The sequence below is a fragment of the Coregonus lavaretus genome (genome assembly GCF_964263955.1).
Source record: "Coregonus lavaretus genome assembly, chromosome: 11".
Classification (NCBI taxonomy): domain Eukaryota; kingdom Metazoa; phylum Chordata; class Actinopteri; order Salmoniformes; family Salmonidae; genus Coregonus; species Coregonus lavaretus.
In genome coordinates this window covers 2,643,437-2,671,326 of record NC_139998.1, presented here as the reverse complement: position 1 = coordinate 2,671,326, position 27,890 = coordinate 2,643,437, and the positions used below count along the sequence as shown (strand labels likewise).

The 27,890-nt window shown below is 43.0% G+C and overlaps 1 pseudogene across 1 annotated transcript; it reads right to left on the bottom strand.

Moving 5' to 3' along the window:
* Positions 1–426: 426 nt before the first annotated feature.
* Positions 427–27,890, bottom strand: LOC311136997 (diacylglycerol kinase zeta-like; annotated as a pseudogene). The gene is made up of 31 exons: positions 27,876–27,890; positions 25,639–26,675; positions 22,496–22,604; positions 21,871–21,966; positions 21,653–21,730; positions 21,499–21,555; positions 21,195–21,263; positions 21,039–21,073; positions 20,564–20,648; positions 19,949–20,025; positions 19,756–19,816; positions 19,430–19,543; positions 19,021–19,161; positions 17,521–17,589; positions 17,335–17,388; positions 17,088–17,150; positions 16,765–16,841; positions 14,395–14,506; positions 13,910–14,113; positions 13,605–13,701; positions 13,359–13,450; positions 10,465–10,535; positions 10,272–10,312; positions 10,013–10,053; positions 3,330–3,395; positions 3,138–3,172; positions 2,903–2,946; positions 2,531–2,651; positions 1,657–1,693; positions 1,229–1,328; positions 427–543 (listed from the first exon to the last, which is right to left on the bottom strand). The product of its transcript is annotated as a diacylglycerol kinase zeta-like (transcript).

Here is a 27,890-nt window from a genome sequence, read left to right as displayed (position 1 = left end):
GTTACTCCAGCCCTGAAAACCCCCCAAAAAGCTGTTATTTTTTTCATTTGCCCTTTTGTTTACATTTGCTTGCTGTGTAACGGACTTGGACCCATTCACAATAGAAGAAAAGCGGTTTACATACATGCACTCTTGACACATAGCACTCAACACTCCAGTCAAACTGAAGCATCACTAGCAAAAGGAAGAAAGGAAGACCTGCCTCCACTGGCTCACCCGTACACTTCGACCCATACTAGGAGTGTAGCCCATAGGAATAGTCATTTTATAGTAATTATATTTCTATGGTGTAGCCCGCCTGGTCTATTAGAGGGAAGACACCTCTCGTCCCCCGAACCCAGTACAGAGCTTTCTATTGTTAGGTTTGGCAAACAGAGAGGGAGAGAGAGAGAGAGCGTGGTGCGGTTGCGGTAAATAGCGGGATCATCATACAGCAGTCTCCTGGTCCTCTCACTGGATCATCTGGTAGTGCTGGCAGTTCTCCAAGTACTCAGCCAGCTCCTGGTCATTGGCCTTCTCCGCACGCCGCTTCGGCGTCTCACCCTGAGGAAGGGAGGGCGGGGGAGGGGGATGAGGGGGTGGAGAGAGAGTGGGGATTAGAGAGGACGGGGGAAGGGTGAAGAGAGAGAAAAGGAGGGGTGAGAGGGGTTGAGAGAAAGAAGGGGGGATGAGAGCGAGAGAGAGAGAAAGGGAGATGGGGTTAAACAGATAAATGTATGTGTGTGTGTGTGTGTGTGTGTGTGTAACTGTGCTTTTTGGTAGATTCTGATGATAATGCAAAAAAAACACACTGAAATAAAATCTAGTTTTTATATTGGCAAGAAAACAGGAAAATATTCTCATATGATAGGCTTTTTCCTGTTGCCAGTGAGTTCACCATGGTGACTGTGTAGTGTACTAAGACCATTGTGGATCTATGGGACCAGCCAGGAATCCTGCAGGGCTACAATTCGCACTGACAGAGAAGAACATTAATCACAATTACAAAGTATAGACAGCAATATGCCCCTAAAATAGGCCTTTCCTGGACTATAGCTAGGCTTTATTATTAACCATCAGCCTGGTTTTGATAACCATCAGCCTGATTAATTGAGCCCTTTACCTGAAGGTCAAGTAAAAAAGGCCCCTTTACTGAACTAGAGCTAGGTAATTATGATAACCATCAGCCTGATTATGATAACCATCAGCCTGATTATGATAACCATCAGCCTGATTCAATTTAATTTACCTGAAGGTCAGTCTTCATGAGGGAAGCCCCGGCCTCCACCAGGTAGTGGCAGATGGTCCTCTGACGCGTGAACGCAGCTTTATGGAGAGCCGTCTCCCCTCTGTGTCATACATAGACACACACACGCACACACATACAGAGACAAAAAGACACACACACATACGTGCAGACACAGACGTGCGCACACACAAACAACATTTGTCAATCAGGTTGTGTTGTACCTGGGAGCTCTAGGTTTGACCCAGTTGACAGACTTTATCCAGGAACTGAGTATTTCATATAAATGAGGTTTATTTTAATTTGTATTATTTGAGGGCAGAGCTATGCTTTAATAGTAATCAGTAGAGAGTTGAACTGGTTGCATGATGTTCTGTGTCAAAAGATTTCATATAGAAAATCAATAAAAGGAAGTTGACAATATGACTCACGTCTCTTTTTCTGTGACATCCAGGAGAGTGGTAGGTGCTGTGTGTAAAGAAATTGACAGGATTCAGATATTGCATCCAGTATCCATGTGCACACAAGCGCCCCTACAGTATTTTACACATATCTATCATTCATGTTAGATGTGTTAGAATGCTTCTTTATGTTTGATCCACAACAGTGAGGGAAAATATTTATATGTTCATTGGGTTTATACACTGAGAATAACAAACATTAGGAACACCTTCCTAATATTGAGATGCAATCCCCCACCCCCACCCCCCTTTTTTTGCCCTCAGAACAGTCTCAATTCGTCGAGGCATGGACTCTACAAGGTGTCGAAAGCATTCTACAGGGATGCTGGCCCATGTTGACTACAAAGCTTCCCACAGTTGTGTCAAATTGTCCGGATGTGCTTTGGGTGGTGGACCATTCTTGATACACACAGGAAACTGTTGAGTGTGAAAAACCCAGCAGCGTTGCAGTTCTTGACACAAACCGGTACTACCATACCCTGTTGAAAGGTACTCCAATTTTTTGTCTTGCCCATTCACTCTCTCAATGGCACACATACACAATCCATGTCTCAATTGTCTCAAGGCTTAAAAATCCTTCTTTAACCTGTCTCCTCCCCTTCATTCACACTGATTGAAGTGGATTTAACAAGTGACATCTTTCACCTGGATTCACCTGGTCAGTCTATGTCATGGAAAGAGCAGGTGTTCTTAATGTTTTGTATACTCAGTGTATGTGATACTGCAGAGCGCTTCCATTATCGAGAAGTTAAAAATAAACAGTGTCATATCAGTACTTGAAATCACTTTCTAATTCTTAAAGTTATGGGAGTCAACTGCGGTGTTTGATGGGTTAGTCTCTTACCGTTGTCTATGATGTACTTGGCAATCTCCTTGCAGCCCATCTCCACTGCATAATGGTGTAAGGTGCAGCCCAAAGTATCCTGCGTGAAATTATCTTCCCCCTGTTTGTGGAGCTCTATGAGCTGTGAGGAAAAATTATGGTTAATGCTTCAACTTTACAGTTCTTCAACTTTACTGTTCTTCAACTTTACAGTGATTGAACTTTATAGTGCGTTAACTTGCTTTAACTTTATTGGTGATTTAACTTGTACACTCATACTTGCCTACTATCTTACACTTCTTAAAGTGAAGACGTTAAATCAATGTAAGAAGACTTAAAGGAGGATGCATGGTAGGAATGAATGCTGTGTAACTAAACATGTTATTGAGTTACCCTTTTGAAATATTCTGTCTTCACACACTCAATTAACTCAGTTACTGTAAAAGCAGAGTTAGGCATCTTTACTTTTCACAATTTACTTGAGGCTTTTCATTACATTTTTTGAACAGTGGACCTTAAACAACGTGAGGCTGAAACTTTGCTCTGCGTAAATTCAATATTGTTCAAAATGGACAACTGCGGTTGTACCTGTTCTCAGATTACTGAGAACAAATCTGGGTATGTTTACCTGTTTCCGCATCACATGACAGAGCACTTCCAGAACTGTGAGGAAATGGCAAAAGACAGCTTTTACACAAAGCTAAATTACATTAGACTGAGGTTATGATCATCATCATCATCATCATCATCACCATGACAAGATGATGATCACAACAAGTAAAAGCATGGCAAGACAGTAAGTGTAACACAGACAGCATACCTAAGCATGGGTCTGAAATCAGCAATAGTTGTGTGGGACCGATGAACATTCACAATTTTAGCCCCTCTCATTCAAAGATAAAGACAGGGGGGTCGTTCCACCTCAAAAAGCACAACAAAGAGGATTTCGACACCCATCATCTCAGATTGTTCTGAAATCGTTTCTGTTGTTAGAAACAGATTGGGGCGCTAGTGAGCAAGCCATGGATGTCACGATCGTTGGTTAGAGATGAGGACCAAGGCGCAGCGTTGAAGGTGAACATATCTTTTTATTACTGATCACACGATCAAAACAATAAACGATAACGTGACGTCTACAGTTTAACACAAACCGAAATGAACAAGAAACCACAAACACAAAGTGAAAGACAGACAGTTAAATATGGCTCCCAATCAGAGACACCCAGCTGACACTCGTTGCCTCTGATTGGGAGTCACTCAGCCCAACATAGAAAATCAAACATAGAATTACACACCCTGGCTCAACATAACATAGTCCCCAGAGCCAGGGTGTGACAGTACCCCCCCCCCAAAGGCGCGGACTCCGGCCGCGCCAAACAACCACAACAGGGGAGGGACCGGGTGGGCACTCCGCCTCGGCGGCGGATCCGGCTCCGGACATGACCCAGGCACGGGTTGTGCTGGACTGACGACGCACACCCCTGGCTTGATGCGTGGAGGAGGAACGGGCCGGACCGGGCTAACGAAGCGCACCCCTGACTTGGTGCGGGGAGCAGGAATGAGCCGGACCGGGCTGACGACGCGCACCACTGACCCGGTGCGGGGAGCTTGGACGGGCCGGACCGGGCTGGCGACGCGCACCACAGACTTGGTGCGGAGAGCAGGAACGGGCCGGACAGGGCTGACGAAACGCACCATAGACTTGGTGCGGAGAGCAGGCACGGGCCGTGCCGGACTGACGACGCACACCACTGGCTTGGTGCGGGAAGCTTGGATGGGCCGGACTGGGCTGGCGACGCGCACCACAGACTTGGTGCGGAGAGCAGGAACGGGCCGGACAGGGCTGACGAAACGCACCATAGACTTGGTGCGGAGAGCAGGCACGGGCCGTGCCGGACTGACGACGCACACCACTGGCTTGGTGCGGGAAGCTTGGATGGGCCGGACTGGGCTGGCGACGCGCACCACAGACTTGGTGCGGAGCGCAGGAACGGGCCGGGCTGGGCTGTCGACGCACACCGTAGGTTTGGTGCGGGGATTAGGAATAGACCGGACCGTACTGGGGACACACACCACTGGCTCTACACCGGGATCTGGAACGGGCCGGACCGGACTGGCAACACACGCCAGTACCTCTCGCCGTGCCTCTACACCCTCCATCCCCTCTTCTACCAGTGGCCCCCGTAACCTGGCGGCCTCCTCTGCAACCCCGCTGGACCGCTCCATAGCGGCCTCCTGCTGCCCCGACGTCGTGAGCCCCCCCCTAAAAATTTTCTGGGGGTCTCTCCTCCCCGTGGGCCAGGCCTCCATCATTCTCGCCAGACTCTCACCCCACTGCTCCAAACTCCAACCTCTCTCCTCTTCTCTTGGCTTGGCCCAGTCGAGACTCCTACTCAACTGCTCCCAAGTCCTTCCTCTCTCTTCTTCATGCTGCTTGGTCCAGTTATGGTGGTTTCTTCTGTCACGATCGTTGGTTAGAGATGAGGACCAAGGCGCAGCGTTGAAGGTGAACATATCTTTTTATTACTGATCACACGATCAAAACAATAAAGTGACGTCTACAGTTTAACACAAACCGAAATGAACAAGAAACCACAAACACAAAGTGAAAGACAGACAGTTAAATATGGCTCCCAATCAGAGACACCCAGCTGACACTCGTTGCCTCTGATTGGGAGTCACTCAGCCCAACATAGAAAATCAAACATAGAATTACACACCCTGGCTCAACATAACATAGTCCCCAGAGCCAGGGCGTGACAATGGAGTAGGTGACGTTTTTCCGAGCTCCTGCTGAAATTGCATTTATTTAATACTTTCTTTGCGCTTTGACCCAAAAAGAGCTAGGAAACACAGCCTTTCAATGACGTGCTTTACGTTGTTCAACTTTTATTTTTGTTTTAATGCGTAAATGGCGCATAACCTGCAAAAGTTTAAGTTCAGCGGAGTTGAACTGGAGATACTGGAGAGACCTATAGAACCTTCTGCCTTTATTGCATTATTGGGAGTGGCACCACAGGAGGCCCCTCTAAACAGTTCTATAGGCAACATGCTGGCATTTACTACTCTTCTAGCTAGACGTCTTATACTATTTAAGTGGAAGGATCGGTTTCCTCCTAATTTTAACCATTGGATAAAGGAAGTTATGCAACATCTCAAGCTAGAGAAAATACACTACTCCGTTAGGGGATCTGCAATTACATTTTATAATATCTGCCAACCTTTCCTATCCTTTGTAGAAGACATGGACCCAGCTAATTTCACAACTCCATAAACCAACCCAAATTAGAATTTGTAGTGATGGGTTCTAAACTTGAAATATCCTTATTCATGTAACTGAGGGAGAGAGGGGATGTTGCGTTTACATTCTGTCAGAACATGTTATTGTTAGACATCATGTATTCTATGGAGAGGAGAAGGGCTACAGTCTGGTTTCAGTTGTTGGGTTGTAATTTGAAATACTTGATACACCAGAAGTTAATGGTTATATGTAGTAGGAATGTATATGGTGGGGTCAGATAAGGGTGGATAGCTGTGGATTAGTGAGGAATGGGGGCCGAGGTCAGGTCAGGTCACATGAAGGGGAAGGAACAATTTATTACCCACATCAGTTAACTTCCTGCCTAGCAACAAATATGTAATGTTTAGAGAAAAGGAGGAGACTCCACCTAAAATGGGGTATATATACAGTTGAAGTCGGAAGTTTACATACACTTATGTTGGACTCATTAAAACTCGTTTTTCAACCAATCCACAAATTTCTTGTTAACAAACTATAGTTTTGGCAAGTCGGTTAGGACATCTACTTTGTGCATGACACAAGTAATTTTTCCAACAATTGTTTACAGACAGATTATTTCACTTATAATTCACTTAATCACAATTCCAGTTGGTCAAAAGTTTACATACACTAAGTTGACTGTGCCTTTAAACAGCTTGGAAAATTCCAGAAAATGATGTCATGGCTTTAGAAGCTTCTGATAGGCTAATTGACATAATTTGAGTCAATTGGAGGTGTACCTGTGGATGTATTTCAAGGCCTACCTTCAAACTCAGTGCCTCTTTGCTTGACATCATGAGAAAATCAAAAGAAATCAGCCAAGACCTCAGAAAAAAAAGGCAAACCTCCACAAGTCTGGTTCATCCTTGGGAGCAATTTCCAAACGCCTGAAGGTACCACATTCATCTGTACAAACAATAGTACGCAAGTATAAACACCATGGGACCACGCATCCGTCATACCGCTCAAAAGGAGACGTGTTCTGTCTCCTAGAGATGAACGTACTTTGGTGCGAAAAGTGCAAATCAATCCCAGAACAACAGCAAAGGACCTTGTGAAGATGCTGGAGGAAACAGGTACAAAAGTGTCTATATCCACAGTAAAACAAGTCATATATCGACATAACCTCAAAGGCCACTCAGCAAGGAAGAAGCCACTGCTCCAAAACCACCATAAAAAAGCCAGACTACGGTTTGCAACTGCACATGGGGACAAAGATTGTACTTTTTGGAGAAATGTCCTCTGATCAGATGAAACAAAAATATAACTGTTTGGCCATAATGACCATCGTTACGTTTGGAGGAAAAAGGGGGTGCTTGCAAGCCGAAGAACACCATCCCAACCGTGAAGCACGGGGGTGGCAGCATCATGCTTTGGGGGTGTTTTGCTGCAGGAGGGACTGGTGCACTTCACAAAATAGATAGCATCATGAGGAAGGAAAAGTATGTGGTTATATTGAAGCAACATCTCAAGACATCAGTCAGGAAGTTAAAGCTTGGTCGCAAATGGGTCTTCCAAATGGACAATGACCCCAAGCATACTTCCAAAGTTGTGGCAAAATGGCTTAAGGAGAACAAAGTCAAGGTATTGGAGTGGTCATCACAAAGCCCTGACTTCAATTCTATAGAACATTTGTGGGCAGAACTGAAAAAGCGTGTGCGAGCAAGGAGACCTACAAACCTGACAAAGTTACACCAGCTCTGTCAGGAGGAATGGGCCAAAATTCACCCAACTTATTGTGGGAAGCTTGTGGAAGGCTACCCGAAACGTTTGACCCAAGTTAAACAATTTAAAGGCAATGCTACCAAATATGAATTGAGTGTATGTAAACTTCTGACCCACTGGGAATGTGATGAAAAAAATGAAAAGCTGAAATAAATCATTCTCTACTATTATTCTAACATTTCACATTCTTAAAATAAAGTGGTGATCCTAACTGACCTAAAACAGGGAATTTTTACAAGGATTAAATGTCAGGAATTGTGAAAAACTGAGTTGAAATGTATTTGGCTAAGGTGTATGTAAACTTCCGACTTCAACTGTGCATATATACACACACACACACACACACACACACACACATATCTATATACACATACATACATATATATACACATACATACATATACAGTGAGAAAAAAAAGTATTTGATCCCCTGCTGATTTTGTACATTTGCCTACTGACAAAGAAATGATCCGTCTAGAATTTTAATGGTAGGTTTATTTGAACAGTGAGAGACAGAATAACAACAACAAAAATCCAGAAAAACGCATGTCAAAAATGTTAAGACAGTGAAGACAGTGACCTAAGACAGTGAATTGTTACTAGGATTAAATGTCAGGAATTGTGAAAAACTGAGTTTAAATGTATTTGGCTAAGGTGTATGTAAACTTCCGACTTCAACTGTACTTGTGCTGGTGGGAACATGTCTTTGTCTTTTCAGCTGTTTGACCCATTGGGTGATTAAACTTGGTTTGAGCTATACTAGTCGTCCGTTAGTTTTTTACTCTGCTGAATCTAACAGTATCATTATTTTTACTATTTTTTTACTTTTTGTTTTATAATATCTTTGTATTTTTTTTAACTATTTGATTATCTTAGTCATTGTATATCATGCCTGCTTTAAGTCTGGTTTTGGGGTGGGACTCCATTAGAGCATTGGGGGGTTGGGGTGGGTTTGATTTGATTTGGTAGAGGATCCGTGTGTGTTCTGCGCTCTACCTGTTCTGTCTGTTATCTGTATAATCATAAAAAATGACAAATAAAAAAACCTTTGAGAAAAAAAAAAAAAGAAACAGCTAAGATTAGCATTCCAGCAACATTATTTTGTTGAAATATAATTAGATCTCTGAAAAATTTAGCTAATTGATTGCACCCATATTGGCCTTTTTAATTTATAGGATTCATATAATATTCAATAAATATAGTACCTAACATCTGATTTGGACCAACTTTTTTCTAACAATGTTAGACATGAGGAATCCAAAGAAATTGTCAAAAGCCACCCACGGACCCCCACACCCCACGCCAATCCCACCCCAACAACGAGTATATGGGAATTAACATAAACCCAACAACTATATGGGAAATAAACCCAAGAACTTCAATGACTCATTTCTCTGAACAGAGGAAAAAAACATCCACAAATTCACTGAGAATACATTACATAGGTGAAGAAACAATCCTTAAAGCCGCAGCTCGGAGTATTGCATTTCAACAAAATATTGTTTCCGGAATGCTTATCTTAGCTGTTTCTAACTACAGAACAACTTCAGAACAATCTGAGATGGTGGGTGTCATGGCTTGCTGAAATGACATGGAACGACCCATGACAAAGCATGGACGACACATCTTAAATATTAAGGGGTTTGTGAGAAAGTGTTTAGATATATTGTGGGGTTTCACTCACCACCTTCCGGAGACACTTGAAACCCCACCTCTTTAAGGAATACCTGGGATAGGATAAAGTAATCCTTCTACCCCCCCTTACCCCCCAAATTTTTTTAAATAAAAAATAAAAAAATACATATTGTAAAGTGGTTATCCCACTGGCTATAAGGTGAATGCACCAATTTGTAAGTCGCTCTGGATAAGAGCGTCTGCTAAATGACGTAAATGTAAATATATAAAATGCATTATTACTATTATTATTAAACAATAATATGGTGAGTGAGCTCAAATTAGCCACACCAATGCTGAATCAAGTTCTTTAGAAGTTTTTTCATACATGTGTAGAAATAACTTTTCTTCCATACTGAACCGGAGCGAGGTGGCATGGCTTTGTGACACTTAGCTATGTCAAATAGCAAGCCATAATGCTATACTGATAGCTGACCATGAAGATGAGAACACTGATCCACTATCATTAAAACAAACACTCACATACAGGTATGCTGTGGAGTAGCTATAATTATAACTACCCAATGGGCAACATTTTGAGATCTGATGTTCTATCAAGGTTGTTTTAAGGTCATTGGGTTATCGCTCCTGGCCATTGCTCATGACCAATATGCTACGATGCCACAAAATTAGAATGTAGACACTGAATGAACAGTCATCAAAAAGACACCACAGTTCACCAAGACCAATGTTAATTAGTCTGATAAATAACACTGGTGCAACCATAGAACAACATTAAATGGTCTGATGAATTGGTGAAACCATATTACAACTGAAAATTCTCACAAAGACGTATAGGAGTCAGGCTAAAGTCAGGGTCTGACCTGCACAGGCCGGTCTTGGAGGAGGTGTAGATGAGGTGCTCCTTGAAGTTATAACAGTTTATAACAGAGTTTATAAAAGAGTCATGACATTGTGTCATAACAACATGCCTCATTAAAACCCTAGACAGTGGGTGCTATAGATGGTGGCCTTGCATATTTATAAGCTTTCCCATAATGTCCAAATGTTTTTCCTAGTCAAGTCACGTGGTCAAGAAAAAACAATCTGTTGTAATTGAATGACACAATAACAAGTACATACCTGAGCACCATCTATTCTGTAGAATCGATCAGCAGTTGTGCCTGAAAATAAAGTTAACACCTTTCTGAATCTAAATGTCCCTGCCCAATACTGATATTACATACCTGGACAGAAACCTAATTTCAATTGTTTCCACAATGAGGAAGTTCGTTCTCTTACAAAATATGTTCTTTGTTCAGGTAGCAATACTTACAGTCAAGGAAGCACATTTTTGGGGGAAAGCTTTTGTGATGATAGCCTCTTTGATTTCACAGCATCACTTTCCTGTAAGAGAATAGGAGAACAGCTTAATTATGTCATCTCATTCCTACTTATTGGCCAACTATCATCTTTATCGCTCAGAAACAGGTACTTCAGTTTTTTCAGAGGAGCGTATGTAATGTGTATTATCCCTTTCAAACCAAGATGAAAACCCGGCAACAAAGCCTGTACTTTCATTTCCGCCAACCGACCTAGTCATGATCATTGCAATGTGTTTAAAGGTTCTGCAAACCCCTCAGTATAAATGTTCCCTTTTATCTTACGGTCTTTGGCATGCATTCAATCATGAACATTCTGTTGTTGTTATAAGACCTCAAACTTGGCAGTCTGCATAGCCGTAATGATGAAGCGGCATTTGCACGCACTACACTGACAGGCATGTATCAAATTGTTGCTTACTGAAACTCCCGAAGTGATCCAATCGTTATAATACATTTGAAGCAATGCCCGCGTGCGGTCAACTAGATTATAATTTCACTACCGTTTTGATTGAGACAGCGCCATCGCACTGCTTTGAGACAAGCGTGGGAACTCGTCTTGATAAATCAGTCAATGTCCGATTTTTTCCCCCACTAAATCTCTGTTTGGATATTTGGTTGCAATTAGGCTGGGGAAATGTTAGTTAAGTTGAGGTGATTGCTGCTCATGTTCATCCTTAGTCTAGTTGGCTCTATTCGCACTAATCATAACATTTTGCTAGAATGTAGTTTACAAGTGCATTATTTTTGCTATTCACTTGCTTAGTAGGCTACTCCCGACCAAAATTCTATAATATAATAATATAATATGCCATTTAGCAGACGCTTTTATCCAAAGCGACTTACAGTCATGCGTGCATACATTTTTGTGTATGGGTGGTCCCGGGGATCGAACCCACTACCTTGGCGTTACAAGCGCCGTGCTCTACCATTCTGTGACTTGTCTGATAATCAATCAATGTGATTTTGTTTCACTGAACCTCTGTCTGTATATTTGGTTACTTGGTCTCTGGCTGGGCAAATAAGTAGGTGGAGGTGATAGCTCATCTATTCATTTGCTCATCTATCACTGATCAGAAAAATGTAGCTTGTAATAATGTAGCCTAAATCAAAGTGTAGGCCTATTATGTTGCTCGATTGTATATAGGCAACTAAAAGCCCGCTGAGGTTGTGAAATTTGAACACGGTTCCACGTGTTCCTATGACACTCAAGATGTGTGGGAGAAATGTTATTTCTATTTTGTTTTGTTATATTCCATTACATTGCTACTATAAAATATACACTGAGTATACCAAACATTAGGAACACCTTCCTAATATTGAGTTGCCCCCCCCCCCCCCCCCCCTTTTGCCCTCAGAACAGACTCAATTCGTCAGGCATGGACTCTACAAGGTGTCGAAAGTGTTCCACAGGGATGCTGGCCCATGTTGACTCCAATGCTTCTCACAGTTGTGTCACGTTGGCTGGATGTCCTTTGGGTGGTGGACCATTCTTGATACACACGGGAAACTGTTGAGCGTAAAAACCCCAGCAGCGTTGCAGTTCTTGACACAAACCGGTGGACCTGGCACCTACTACCATACCCCGTTCAAAGGCACTTACGTATTTTGTCTTGCCCATTGTCCCTCTGAATGGCACATGTACACAATCCATGTCTCAATTGTCTCAAAGCTTAAGAATCCTTCTTTAACCTGTCTCCTCCCCTTCATCTACATTGATTGAAGTGGATTTAACAGGTGACATCAATAAGGGATCATAGCTTTCACCTGAATTCACCTGGTCAGTCAGTCTATGTCATGGAAATGTTTTGTATACTCAGTGTATGTGTGTTGGCTGTGATCATGGTGTCTTGTCTGTTTAATTAACAAAATATTGATTTAACTTGCATGCCGCAGCCATGTAGCCTATAGGCTGTACAGACCAGTAACATAATTAAACTCAAAATATGCTAATCTATTATTTTGAAAATACATGCTATTAGTCTTATAATGTTTCTTAGGACCTGCCTAAACTAATTGATAATGGATTTCTTGATGATGGTGTATATTCAATGGATTTATTCAAATAGACGCCCACCAACATCTGCAAAAAAAATTATATATATATATATAAAATATTTAAAAAAAATACATACATCTGCACACCCAACATCTGCACACCCCCACTGTGCACTCGTCACGCGCACCGAAGGTATAAAAGGCTTATGAAAGCTTATGAAAAATGGGCCTGTTTGAAAGGGGGTCATACAAACATTGGCCAATTTTTTTTTTACATCCTACGTGAAAGGAGTAACTGGGAGAATCTCAATTGCATTCTCCTCACGTCCTCTCTCCTCGCCTCCTTCTCAAAACCCATTGGAGGAGAAGGTCAGAGGGGCGGGACCTCCAGCTTTCTCATCCAATGGGTTTTGGGAAGGAGACGAGGAGAGAAGATGCGAGGAGTATGCAATTGAGATCTTCCCTATGTGTCTCATCTGAGCTCCACTAGCAGGCACAGCAGACAACATGAAGTCTATGGTCAGATTATTAAAAAGACACTCATCATACTCTCTTTCTCTCACGCTCTCACTCGTTCCTTTTTTCTTGATTTCACTTATTCTGACACTCATTCATGCTTTCGCCCACACGCATTTTCACTCTCTATCTATTTCACTCTCTATTGCACTACCTATAAAAGGGACTTGGCTAATCTGTATTCCCACTCCTCCCTACAGTTGCGGGCACCAACATTTTAGGTTGCGTCAACGTATTGGACGAACAATTGCCGCAATGTGTGTGCAACAGGGTTTTAAAAACGTTTTAGTGCCCATAACTGTACATATCTCCTACATGCGCCTCCTGTACCTACCTCCTGTAGACTGTCCTGTAGACTCTCTATGTGTGAACGGCAGTTCTCCAGATCGCTGTCTCCTGGGACCGTGATGATGCCCAGTGGGATAGCTGAGACAGAGAAAAGACATTCAGTTACAGGTGTTTGCTAATGGGCTGGAGCAAAAGCCTGCATTTATGGATCTGCTATACCCCTGCCATAGTAGTCTCCCTAGTAAAGGAATGGTAGAGGTGTGGTGTGTAGAATATGTATGTTTTTACTTACAGGCCTCTTTGAGCTTGTCCTTGTTGTAGTGCAGGCCCTCATAAGCGTGCATGCTGATCCTGTTCACTCTGATCTGCAGCTTCTCAGGAACTGGCTGCTGACTTAGACGACACAGACAGAAACATGATTTTTGTACATATTGTATAGGTTATTGTTGGCCACGAGTGAGTTACTAGAAATCCATATGGAATCATATGGGTAGCCTTAACTCTAGCCTCGACTACAGTCATTCTAGGTTCCTCATCAAGCCAATTGCCGAACGGGAATACAGTGTTGAGGTCTGGTATCACAAGGTTTAGGGCTACTAACTCATTGAGCTGGGGCATGGAGATCCTCCTCTTGGTCTTTTGCACCATCTTGGCCTGGTTCCTCAGGTTGATGTGGATGACGGAGGGGGCTAGCTTACAGGGCTCGCCGTCCACCTGCATGGGGATTGACTTGTACGTGGTCAGGGTCACCTCCTTACACTGGTTCAACCTTTCGCCGTGACCACCCGCTTGCAGAGTGGGATGAACAGGAAGACAGGACATTGAACTGAATTGAATACATTTTATTGATCCCCAGAGGGAAATTGAGAGATACTGATGAGAGTTGAATGACGATGTTGTAATGAAAATAACATTCAGACAACGCATCACAATCCAAGCCTGAATATTAGTTGAAAGAGTCCAATGGTGCTTAAAATAACAAAATAGATATACACATAGACTACAACGTGCATGTTAGGTACATATGGTAATGAATGTGTTCCATGAGATGTAGAGGACATCAGAGGAGGTTGAGAGCTCACCAGAGAGGTCATGGTGAATCCGATGACCTCGATGCAGCCGTCGTCGTGTCTCTGTGGCTCAAAGTCAAGGTGCTCACTGGGGTGACCCCATGGCTTGGTGCCGGCACAGTAACTGCAGTACACAGTCAAATACTTGATAATAAGTATAATGCAGGTTTAATGCTTTATAACTTGTTGCAAACATGTATGAGCCTTTATGATGTCTTTTAATAAGGCTTATAATATGGTATGTCTCTATGAAGGAAATGTTCTACCGTCTCAAAATGGCTGGTCATGCCATAGAGATTTACTAGAGAGCTCATCACCTGTCTTTCCAATGGCCTCTTCTGTGACAGCATGGGCAGAGCCATTGAGGGCCATCTCCATTTTAAAGTAGTCCATTCTTTTACTTCTATGAGTGTATCGGCATAAATAAACTGAAAAGGTGCATACCACCACCTACTGTGCTGGAGTGTGTATAGTCTGAATAGGTATAACGTTTATGTTGGTGATTTAATGCCACCTGCAGCAGTTATGGAATGTTTGCTTAGGAGTAGAATTCATTGGCTTACCTCTTCTGCTGACCTGGATGTAATTATGGGATCCTTCTTTAACCCATAGCAAGTCCCATGCGCTGTCCATGCTAAAAGGCTTTGGGCCAAGTGTGCCGTCTATTCAACTCTATGAGTCAGGCTCTTTATAAGATGAATATAACACATTATAGGGTGGTCATACATGCTCATGACAAGACTTACAATGCTGTATAACTGCATCATAATGCACATCTACAACACAGAGGAACAGGGGGGATACTGGTGCATTTATATCGTTCTGTGTGTCCATTATATTGACTTAATGTCTATAAATGAGAGTTTATCAGTGGCGGTCAGTGCCGTTTAAGATGAGGGAGGATTAAAAAAAAAATCATCAGCATGGCCTTATTTCTATTACAGCATATTGGATGACTGTCATTCATATTCCATTCACCCAGTTCAATGTAACAGCGATAGGTTTAGACTACTACATGATACTTGAATTTTCCCTGTACCATCATGAGGTTGCTACAACCTAGCCTATTTGAGGTGACAGACAGTGACACATGGACAGACAGTGACACATTCAATACATCTGCATCTAGCTGATATAGGGTGTAATCATTAGTCCAACAGTTGCAAGCGAGTGTTTCTATTAGACAAATTCAGGTATGTTTATCCACGTTTTTTTCCGTTTAAGAAACGTTTTTCAACAGAATCGGAAGAATGAATAAACCACTGATCACGCGTAAACACAGTTCACTTTCGTTGCAGCCATGTTGTATTCCATCTCACATCTATGCGCTCTCCTCCTCTCACCTTTTCCCTTCGCTTGTGGACTTCATCACATCAGCTGTATGTGACCAGGCAAAAAAAACTTTCCAAGCCAAACCATATCATAACCGCTACACACAGCCTATATCCTTGTCACCATATTAGCTAAAGTAACGTCATAGTCAACATAGCTAATAGAACTAACGAGTAAGTAAACCCGCTACAATCATGCAGTAACGTTACAGTCAGTAAGCAGTTCAGCACTTACACTGGCGAGCCCCGGTGGCAATAAATTAGTATAACCAAAAGCTTACCTTGACTTGGAATAGTTCCAGTGTAGTATTGGATAGTCATAGCCAGGTAGCTAACATAGCATCCCTCTGTTTGAGCAGGGTGTTTGAGTAGACTAAACTTTGCTAGCTAAGTAAGTGAAACTGAAAGTTTACAAAAAAATGACGAAATCTCTCTCTCTATCTCTCTCTTGCTTCTCCTTCATTTTGGAAGAATTGTATTTCTGTTCAACTATTGTCTTTCTCTCTCTTTGAGTCAACTACTCACCACATTGTATGCACTGCAGTGCTAGCTAGCTGTAGTTTATGCTTTCAGTACTAGATTAATTATCTGATCCTTTGTTTGGGTGGACAACATGTCAGTTCATGCTGCAAGAGCTCTGATAGGTTGGAAGAAGTCATCTGGAAGTTGTCATAATTACTGTGTAAGTCTATGGAAGGGGGTGAGAACCATGAGCCTCCTAGGTTTTGCATTGAAGTCAATGTACCCAGAGGAGGACGGAAGCTAGCTGTCCTCCTGCTACTCCATGGTGCTACCCTACAGAGTGCTGTTGAGGCTGCTGTAGACATTCATTGCAAAATAGTTTTTTTTAATCAATAATTTGGTGACATGATTATATTTAGTATAGTTTTATCTAAGAAATAAAACTTTTTTTTTTTTTTTACAATTTTTATTTTTTATGAAATTCACTGAGGAGGATGGTCCTCCCCTTCCTCCTCTGAGGAACCTCCACTGGAGTGTATATACTGGTGGAGCGTCCCATCAGCGTCAAAAGATTCTAAATGCTTAACACCTGGGAATGTTGAAGAACATTGCTAGACACTGCAACTTCAGGTCCTGGACTTTGGAGGTAACGTCTGTGCCGTCACACTGATGCAAAGGGGTTTCAGAGAAACAGAGTACAGACCATAGAATTCAATATATAACTCTAGAATGGACATTGGGATCCTAGCAACATCCCTAAAAATCAACCATGTTGGTCAGGAAAACTTTAATTTTAGAAACTGATCAAATATGGTATCAACACTAAGTCATGGGAACCATTCAGATTCTTTCTCGTTGTGCTCAGAGTCTTGGTCCAATTAAGGTCTAGAACAGGTTTAGAAGTCCACTCACCACAACTCTGATGTGTTTGGCCAGGTCTTTGGAGCTACCACTCAGGCAGTCAGAGAAGGCGTGTGCAGACGGCAAACAGTTTGAAACAAAGTGAAACTTTGTGAATGCTTGTTTTCCATTTCAAAATGTTTCGAAACATTTTGCCCTAATGAACATGACCCAGATATACAGTAAACCAGATCAGACACAGAGCAAACAATCCATAGTGAGAGAGGATCAAAGTGAGATATTTAATCGAAGCACTCACCCCTGCATAGAACATCTTATTCCGCAAACGGCTGTTGAATTTCTCCGGGTTGGCCTCTAAGAGAGAGAGAAGTATTGCTTTAGGCTGCAGTAACAATTATTATAGTGAAGTCATTTCAGCTAGTGAAAGTCATTTCAGCTAGCGAAAGTAATTTCAGCTAGCGAAATATGAAAATGTTTGACAAACCTCTGGACTCAGTGTGACGTGAGCGTCGAAGCCGAGGCTGAAGTAGTTGTTGAAGACATCAATGGGGAGCTAACAGACAAAGCAGACACATGAAAGATATAGATAGCCACCAGAAATAATGTATATAGATATACAGTGAGGGAAAAAAGTATTTGATCCCCTGCTGATTTTGTATTTTGTATTTCAGTCCTTTACGGCGTAGTGTGTTACCAATTGTTTTCTTGGTGACTATGGTCCCAGCTGCCTTGAGATCATTGACAAGATCCTCCCGTGTAGTTCTGGGCTGATTCCTCACCGTTCTCATGATCATTGCAACTCCACGAGGTGAGATCTTGCATGGAGCCCCAGGCCGAGGGAGATTGACAGTTCTTCCATTTGCGAATAATCGCACCAACTGTTGTCACCTTCTCACCAAGCTGCTTGGCGATGGTCTTGTAGCCCATTCCAGCCTTGTGTAGGTTTACAATCTTGTCCCTGACATCCTTGGAGAGCTCTTTGGTCTTGGCCATGGTGGAGAGTTTGGAATCTGATTGATTGATTGCTTCTGTGGACAGGTGTCTTTTATACAGGTAACAAGCTGAGATTAGGAGCACTCCCTTTAAGAGTGTGCTCCTAATCTCAGCTCATTACCTGTATAAAAGACACCTGGGAGCCAGAAATCTTTCTGATTGAGAGGGGGTCAAATACTTATTTCCCCTATTAAAATGCAAATCAATTTATAACATTTTTGACATGCATTTTTCTGGATTTTGTTGTTGTTATTCTGTCTCTCACTGTTCAAATAAACCTACCATAAAAATTATAGACTGATCATTTATTTGTCAGTGGGCAAACGTACAAAATCAGCAGGGGATCAAATACTTTTTTCCCTCACTGTAAGGGCTGATGCAAATACCGTAGATACAGTATGTCCACGAAAAAGTCCCTATCCCATATTATATAAATGTGAATATATCAAAAACTGCATCAATGAATCGCAAAAAAAGAATGTATGTGGTCAATCTTTATGTTGTTATCTTCATTTAATAAAACATTGATAAATACAAAAGTTATTGTCATATCACACATGGATAGTGACAGAATGATCACTCCAAACTTAATCTCGGTTAACCCAGAACTAAAGTCTCATGTAATTGGTCAGCTGCTTGATTGAGTTCTGGGTCCATACGTGTTAAGAGAAGGGATTAAGATATGCTAGAACGAGGAGCTCCACCCTCTCTCTTCGCATGTTACAGGCCGAATGTCCCCTCCCCTTCTGCAATTCGAAAGATGCTAACACCTGCAAAATCGTGATTTGTCCAAATAACAAGTGACGAAAAACCCAAACACCGGAACTACTGCTGGTCGTTATCCCATGCACCCCATTCCTTTCCGACAGATTCTACAGTTATGTTTATGTAGATCTGTCCACGAGCGATTACTCTAAACTAAATATGAACTTTAGTGAAGTTCTAATGAACTTTACTATGAACACAGGACTGGTGGTGTCAGTAGTGTCACCTTGCATGTCTGGTGCTCATCCTTCTCCTCTTGACCGGCCTCTGGGTTGGGCTCCATCAGCAGGTTCCAGCGGTCCATCTGCATCACGTTCCCATCCTCCACGTGAGACAGGATCTTAGACACACGCTCATCAGTGTAGCCCTGGGAGATGAAGAGAGAGGAATTTCATAGAGATATTCAAAACAAAAAACAGATTCCATCATAATTAGTATTCTATGTGGAAATGAAATAATCAAAACAATATTGAAAAATATAACATTTAAAGATATAATACTGTTGTAACTCACATTAATGTGATGATTCTACCTAGTCTGAGGGACATGACATCCCTCTCTACTGACCACCGTATAACATTTCTAAGCGAAATGTTTTGTTCATGACATGGTTCTCCAGCCAGCCAGTCACTCACCCCTCTCCAGTTGAGGGTCCTGGCCAGGTCGTTTCCCGTCCCCAGGGGCAGGACCGCCATGGCAGGCGCTGGGTTCAACTGGAGCTGGTCTAGAACAGACAGGATCCAACCCACCTGCAGAACCAGGGTAGTGTACGTTAGGCACCAAACTGATTGTTTTACTGAAACTGTGAAGTAATCCTCTCCATACAGTCCTTATATGTCCATCAATATGTTTCAGGAATACAAAATATGTTAAGCATATTACTTATGATATCACTACTGTGAATGTACGTGCTGATGTAGACTAAAGCATGCTTTCTTTCAACTGTCCCATAGCTGCTCACCGTTCCATCCCCTCCACATGTCGAAATCCGCAGATTGGGCACTTTGGAATACATTTCTAACCTTAAAAAATAAACACAAACCAGGCACACCAATTAAAAACTCAATCACTACTTATGTTGTTATACCATTCAAAACATGATCAAAGGTTTGTGATTGTGAAGGCAGCATCAGTGTGTGGTCTCTTACCCTTACTTGGGCCCTCCCTGGGTGAGATCAAACACTTGTCGAGGGTTGAGGTACCACATGAACGACTGGATGATCTTGGCTCCCTGGGTTTTATTTATGAATGCACTGTCTTTCCCATGAAGTGACTGAACACATTTCACTTTTAAGAAGGCGTGTAAGTAGATGAACGTGGGCGGCAGGTGGCTTAGTGGTTAAGAGCGTTGTGCCAGTAACTGAAAGGTCGCTGGTTCTAATCCCTGAGCCGACTAGGTGAAAAATCTGTCGATGTGCCCTTGAGCAAGGCACTTAACCCTAATTGCTTCTGTAAGTCGCTCTGGATAAGAGCGTCTGCTAAATGACAAAAATGTAAAAATGTAAATACATCATTTATTCAACAGGGAAGATCACATTGAGATTTACATCTCTTTTACAACTGAGCCCATAGACAAGAACAGCAGCCGCAATTAATGAACATCATCAGTAATTCATTCGTACACTAAGGGACACAGACAGTGTTTACTCCCACTTCAGCATAAATCTCTCATTGACATCAATGCATGTTTGAGTTGTGTGCACAAATCTAAAGGATTCAACCCCATACACACGGGTTTCAAGGGTGCTGTGGACATTGAGCAAACTCACCTGATTGCCTCCACTCTTAGGGTTGACAAACACCAGCAGAGGTTTCATGAGTTGAGAGGGGACAGGCTTCACTATGAAGGGCTTCCTGGAGCAGAAAAACACTTGAGACAACAAGATGGCATCCTGTGTCTTCTCAACGTTTTCATCATCATATGCGACAACATAAGAGGACATGATCATAATCACAAGATTGCTTTATGTTAACATGATTTTCCTTACCTCTACTACCTTCTTACTGGGCTTGATGCACATTTCTTATTTTTACTTGATTTTAATTATGTCTGAGGAGACAAAAACAAATACATCCTTTGAATCAACATATCTGTGTTTGTTGCCTCTGTAGCACCTCTAGTGCTCACTGCTCACCAACAGCTGTCCTGTGTGTGTGTGTGTGTGTGTGTGTGTGTTGAACATTACGACATTACAGTACCTGTGGTTTGCGGACCTGTATGATCCAGGTGGGCGGCACTATGACAGTGGCGTGAGCTCTGAAAACTTCTGTTGGAAACCCTGTGGAGGAATAAGTAACATACGTTTCAAAGCTGCGTCAAGACAGCTCTTAATGGTTTGCAGTACTTCAGTATCTGTAGTGTCTATGTGAATCTAATGTTGTTGAATAATTTTAACTGACCTTCCCACACTGTCGACACTTCCCAGTCTGGCTCCTCCTGTGGACCCAATGGTGACGCACAACATTGGGCTGAAATCAGGAAACGTTGTTGAGTCAACAACGCATTATAAATCATAATGCACACCAGAGAAGACTTCTGTGTCAATGCACACCAGATAAGACTTCTGTGTCACTCAAAACTGCTTAGAAATGATTGAAACTAAAATGTACTAAAGTAGACTAAATCGGTCCAAAATACAGTCAACAAACAAATAACTTGGGAGAGAAACAAAGATAGCGTGGTGCAGGTAGCATAAATACTGACCTCTGAAATGTTTCGAGATCCCGGTTCCCTAAACGATACCTTACATCTCAAATTAACCTGTGGAGTGAAAATACAACAACATTGGTCAATGACCCATTGACCCCCTCCAAAAAAGTGAAATCTAATAATTGATGAAGTTCACGCAGTCACTTACCCTTTCTAGCTGCTCGGTACACATGGTGTGGACTGATATTCTGCAGCCAGCACATTTCTTCCTCGCCACTGACTTTTGCTAGAATCACAGAGAGAACATTTGTCTTTATTTAGCCAATATTAATAATAAACAATTAAATAACAACTATTTTATTTAAAATGTACCCAAAATAATACTTGAATAATGTACTACTGTAACAGTCTCAATAATAACAGTACCAGTGTCTTTGCGATGCAGTACTGCTCTCCAACGTAACAGACGTCTCCTGAGAGACTGGTTTCAAACCAGATATGGTCCCCAAACTGGGCATTACCCTGGGAGGACAGAGAAGAGAATATGGAGGTAATCTATCCACATTATAGAGGTTGGAGAGAGTCACTAGTTTTTGCTTCTGTATGTTTGCTTAGGCAACGATCCCCATTTCACCTCTTTTTGTCTCCCGATTTAGGTCTAAAACCTGTGTGAACACATTGAAAAAGTTCTAGCAACTAAGCAAAGAATCTTGTTTTAGAGGTTCTATGAGGACAATGTAACAAGAAAAAGCCTCAACTGTGGATATAGCCTCAATATCTGAAATCTCTGCTGTGGCGGCCTTGAATGGGACCTTTCTAAACCGTTATACGCTGTAGGCCAGAGTTTCCCAACCCTGGTCATCCAGTACCCCCAATAGTACACATTTTTATTGTAACCCTGGACAAGCACACCTGATTCAACTTGTCAACTAATCATCAAGCCCTCAATGAGTTGAATGAGGTGTGTTTGTCAAGGGCTACAACGAAACTGTGTAATGTTGGGGGTACTCGAGGACCAGGGTTGGGAAACACTGCTGTAGGCTATACTCACACTCCAGTCTATGGTGCTGCAGTTCTCTCGAAGCGGGTCGATTTTGCCTTGGGCTGAGGCGCTGGGCAGTGCTGCCAAGTGCTGGAGGCCTGACTTAGCAATGGCTTTCCTGAAACAAAACAAGAGAGAAATAACCAGGCCTTTTAAAAATATCAACAGGACAGTACAACACCCAAGGCTGCGCTCCCAAACCAAAACTGCAGCAGAGAAATGTGTTATGTATTTTGCTTGAGGTTTTGCTATTACACCATACTGTACATTGAATGGACTTCATCAATTGACCCTCTGTAGCTCAATTGGTAGAGCATGGCGCTTGTAATGCCAAGGTAGTGGGTTCGATCCCCGGGACCACCCATATGTAAAAATTTATGCTCACGTGACTGTAAGTCGCTTTGGATAAAAGCGTCTGCTAAATGGCATATTATTATTAGAAATCCAATCGAGTATTGATCAACATCATGTCTGTATATATTTGATCAAACCACTGAAACACAGCGCACGCCTGTGTGATTACAATACTTTGAAAAACTAGATGATTACTTATTGGATTACTTGTCAATTCAGAAAGGAGGGTTGCGTAAAAATACATTATGACAACTTTCTGTTTTCTCAATGACATTCAATTCAGCATTGAAAAAACGCGTGTGTATGTATGCCGCTTCGTGTGTGTTCAGGAGCAGCAGAGACACACCAGATTTACTTCCTCAGCTATCATACAAACATTTTCAAACAACACTAGTGATAGTCAGTCCTTAAGTCACTATCGAGACCTTTGTCTCAGGCCTCCCTGCCTTTGAGACTGTTAGAGAGTTAGCCATGCTAACTGGGAGATCAATGCTGTAGCAGCGTGTTACTCAGCTCCAACCAGCTAGCGGTCTTTGTTAGCGGTGTCGCTAATGAGGTAGCTCTATGGAGGTGGTCTCTATTTTTTTTTTTTTTTTTTTTTTTTTTTTCACCTTTATTTAACCAGGTAAACCAGTTGAGAACAAGTTCTCATTTACAACTGCGACCTGGCCAAGATAAAGCAAAGCAGTGCGATAAAAACAACAACACAGAGTTACATATGGGGTAAAACAAAACAAAGTCAAAAAATACAACAGAAATACATATATATACAGTGTGTGCAAATTTAGCAAGTTATGGAGGTAAGGCAATAAAATAGGCTATAGTGCAAAATAATTACAATTAGTATTAACACTGGAATGATAGATGTGCAAGAGATGATGTGCAAATAGAGATACTGGGGTACAAATGAGCAAAATAAATAACAATATAGGGATGAGGTAGTTGGGCGGGCTAATTTCAGATGGGCTGTGTACAGGTGCAGTGATCGGTAAGGTGCTCTGACAACTGATGCTTAAAGTTAGTGAGGGAGATAAGTGTCTCCAGCTTCAGAGATTTTTGCAATTTGTTCCAGTCATTGGCAGCAGAGAACTGGAAGGAATTGCGGCCAAAGGAGGTGTTGGCTTTGGGGATGACCAGTGAGATATACCCGCTGGAGCGCAGACTACGGGTGGGTGTTGCTATGGTGACCAATGAGCTAAGATAAGGCGGGGATTTGCCTAGCAGTGATTTATAGATGGCCTGGAGCCAGTGGGTTTGGCGACGAATATGTAGTGAGGACCAGCCAACAAGAGCGTACAGGTCACAGTGGTGGGTATTATATGGGGCTTTGGAGACAAAACGGATGGCACTGTGATAGACTACATCCAATTTGCTGAGTGGAGTGTTGGAGGCTATTTTGTAAATGACATCGCCGAAGTCAAGGATCGGTAGGATAGTCAGTTTTACGAGGGCATGTTTGGCAGCATGAGTGAAGGAGGCTTTGTTGCGAAATAGGAAACCGATTCTAGATTTAACTTTGGATTGGAGATTCTTAATGTGAGTCTGGAAGGAGAGTTTACAGTCTAACCAGACACCTAGATATTTGTAGTTGTCCACATACTCTAGGTCAGACCCGTCGAGTGTAGTGATTCTAGTCGGGTGGGCGGGTGCAAGCAGCGTTCGGTTGAAGAGCATGCATTTAGTTTTACTAGTGTTTAAGAGCAGTTGGAGGCTACTGAAGGAGTGTTGTATGGAATTGAAGCTCGTTTGGAGGTTTGTTAACACAGTGTCCAATGAAGGGCCAGATGTATACAAAATGGTGTCGTCTGCGTAGAGGTGGATCTGAGAGTCACCAGCAGCAAGAGCGACGTCATTGATATACACAGAGAAAAGAGTCGGCCCAAGAATTGAACCCTGTGGCACCCCCATAGAGACTGCCATAGGTCCAGACAACAGGCCCTCCGATTTGACACATTGAACTCTATCTGATAAGTAGTTGGTGAACCAGGCGAGGCAGTCATTTGAGAAACCAAGGCTATTTAGTCTGCCAATAAGAATGCGGTGGTTGACAGAGTCGAAAGCCTTGGCCAGGTCAATGAAAACGGCTGCACAGTACTGTCTATTATCGATCGCGGTTATAATATCGTTTAGGATGCTCGAGAATGAGAAGGAAAGGACAGCTCATATGAGGAGTACATCTGATCTGGGGCAGGTTCATTAGGGCAGGGATTCTCAAACTTTTTGGGTCCGGGGACCCCTTTTGTGATTTCAAATTCATCAGGGACCCCCTCATTATCAAAACACAACTCGGAACATCTGGCCACGGAACCTCTGCAGTACCTTAAGGACCCCACTTTGAGAACCCCTACATTAGGACATAGACTACGTTAGCATAAAACATTTTTTTTTTTGATAGACCTAACCTGTGTGACAATGATTGCCTTCGAAAATTTCACCTCAGGAGTTATGAGCATTGTCCCTCACAAAGATCAACACACATGTTCCTCAACAACTGGTCACAAAAAAACACACATTCCTCAAATTAAAAGGACAGCGGGATAGTACTAGTCACTCACAAAACAAAACAAAGCAGCTAGCTACCACAGATTCACACAGGCGTTACGATGGAAGAACACTAACAAAGATGGGACCCTGTCCGATGGAGGTAATGGACTACATACAGAAGGATTTTTTTTTACACGCTCTTATCCAGAGCGACTTACAGTTAGTGAGTGCATACATTTTCCATACTGGCCCCCCGTGGGAATCGAACCCACAACCCTGGCGTTGCAAGCACCATGCTCTACCAACTGAGCTACAGGAGGCCTAGCCAGGGGACGTAGTAGGCACCCAGGGCAGGGCTGAGTGAGCCTGCTGAGTGGCTCCCGGGACTTCTGCAGAATGCGGGGTGGCGGAGGTAGACGGTTGAGCTCCGGTGGTTTGGCAGCGGAGGCTCCCTACCCGGCCAGGGGCTGCCCACCTTGGAGATGGTGGAGATTGGCCGGCGCTGTATTTGACTGGAGCGGCAGTAGCCACTGTACGACGTGGCGTCACCCGAGAGACATGACAAGTTCCTCCGCAGGCAGCAGGGGGCACATATGAGGGGCCGAGACGAGGAGACTCTCTCGGCCACCAACCTCAGTGGCAAGGGGGAATGCTGGGTAAGCCACCAGGAAGTGTCCTCGATTTCCCATTTGGAAACATCCAACTTCTCCACCATCTCGGCTGGGTGCTGCAGCTCATTGTCGGGCTCTGAGAGCTGGCTATCCTCTGAGAGGCTGTGGTGGTCATCGGTACTGTCGCCATCCGAGTGGAGGGTGCTGGAGTGGGACAGGGCCCTCTGCCACCTCCGCTGCCCCGCATCTCCACCTGCTGCTCCCCCGCAGCAGGCAGGCCCAGGTTCCACAGGCTCTCCCCTTCCCCGCCCTCCACCTCAGTCACCTGGATGAGGCTGGCCAGCAACATGGAGGGCCCCAGCAGGTGGGTGTCAATGGTGCGCAGCTTTGGCAAAGCGTGGGTTCATGCTGGGCGTTGTGGTGCTGGAGCGTCTCCGGACATTAGCGCCAGAGGATGACTTGGCGCATGATGATTTGCCGTAACCTGCCGCTTTGGCCAGCCGGTCGCCTCCTGCGCAGTGACCCCCCGCCAGCGGGAGTGGGAGCCCCTGTAGCTGCACACTGGAGCGGTGGCGTTGGGCCAGAGCAACCGAGGGGAGGCCCACGCTAGAGCGCCGGCAAGCCTTGCTGGTCAGCACAGCGATGCTGGGGCGGCGGTTACCGCAGCAATAGTCCAGCTCCGCCTTTTCGGCCAGCGAGCCTGTCTTCTTTCTCTTAAAGTGGCGGCGGAAAAAGGTAACCTGAGGGAGGGACTGTCCTTTTTAAATACTCCTCTGTGGCTGTTGGCGCAGAAATGAGTCCATGAGCTTGGGTTACAGAATTATCTTAAGAAAGCAACACTATGTGCAAGGGTTGCAAAGGGAGTGTATTTTACTGGAAACTTTTAAAGTTTACCAGTAAACTGCCAGATTTTTTTATCTTTCAAGGATTTTATGTAATCTAATGCAAGACATCTAGTGACCATTTTGGGTACTTCTGATTTTTACAGGCGTCTGTAGTTATCTCTGGCCTTATCAAATAATTAAATATGATTTTCAACAAAAAAATAGAACGACAAAGCTGTAAAACATTATCCTAAATATAAACCATCAACTTAGTGAATACTATTGTTTAATGAGGGTTTCAGCATGAAATATCCTTTATATATATTTTTACACACTTATTTATTTTACTATGTCACAATGTCGTTGTTGTCAATGTTTTGGCGTCAAACTGGTGGCAGTTGAAAATAGTGCCATTGTTGATTAGAGGCTTTTAAAATTAATTAGCCTATTGTGTCTTGAACCATATGGTCTATCTACTAAAACCTCATGGACAATATGGACACATCAAAAATGTGGATTATTTGTTAATACATTTTGTGAAAGTCATTCAAGTTTAGTTACCAAAGTTACGATAGATTGCCATAGATTTTCTGTTAATTACCAAGATTACTGAAGATTCTGGTAACTTTGGTAAACTACCGGTAGCTTTTCAACCCCTAACAAAAAGACAGTCATATGAACTGGAGGAAGTTAAGCCATAATGGCCTGGTTATGAAGTAGATCATGACTTTTCAGTGTGATACAAGATTCTCTGTTATGTTCTGGGATTTTAAGTAATCGTAGAAATACATATGGACCTCAATTGAACCGGCTATATCTAGGGCTATCTACCAAACAAGCTGTTATGTCACGCCAGTCTAACAGTCCACCGGCCTCCTATCATACATCTAGTGAAAGCCACAGGAGACCAACATAACACTCACTCCATATTCAACACTGAGCAAAGTACAACCAAATCAATAGGCCTACATCCTACCTCCTACGGACGTAGCTCACACATCCTCAGTAATAAAAAGACTATCAGACACACATAGATAACCAATCTGGGCCAATCATGTCCTAGCCTACGCCCACATTCATCTCCATATCGGTCCAAATCAAATGCTAAACACTCACTTTGATCCACCTCAT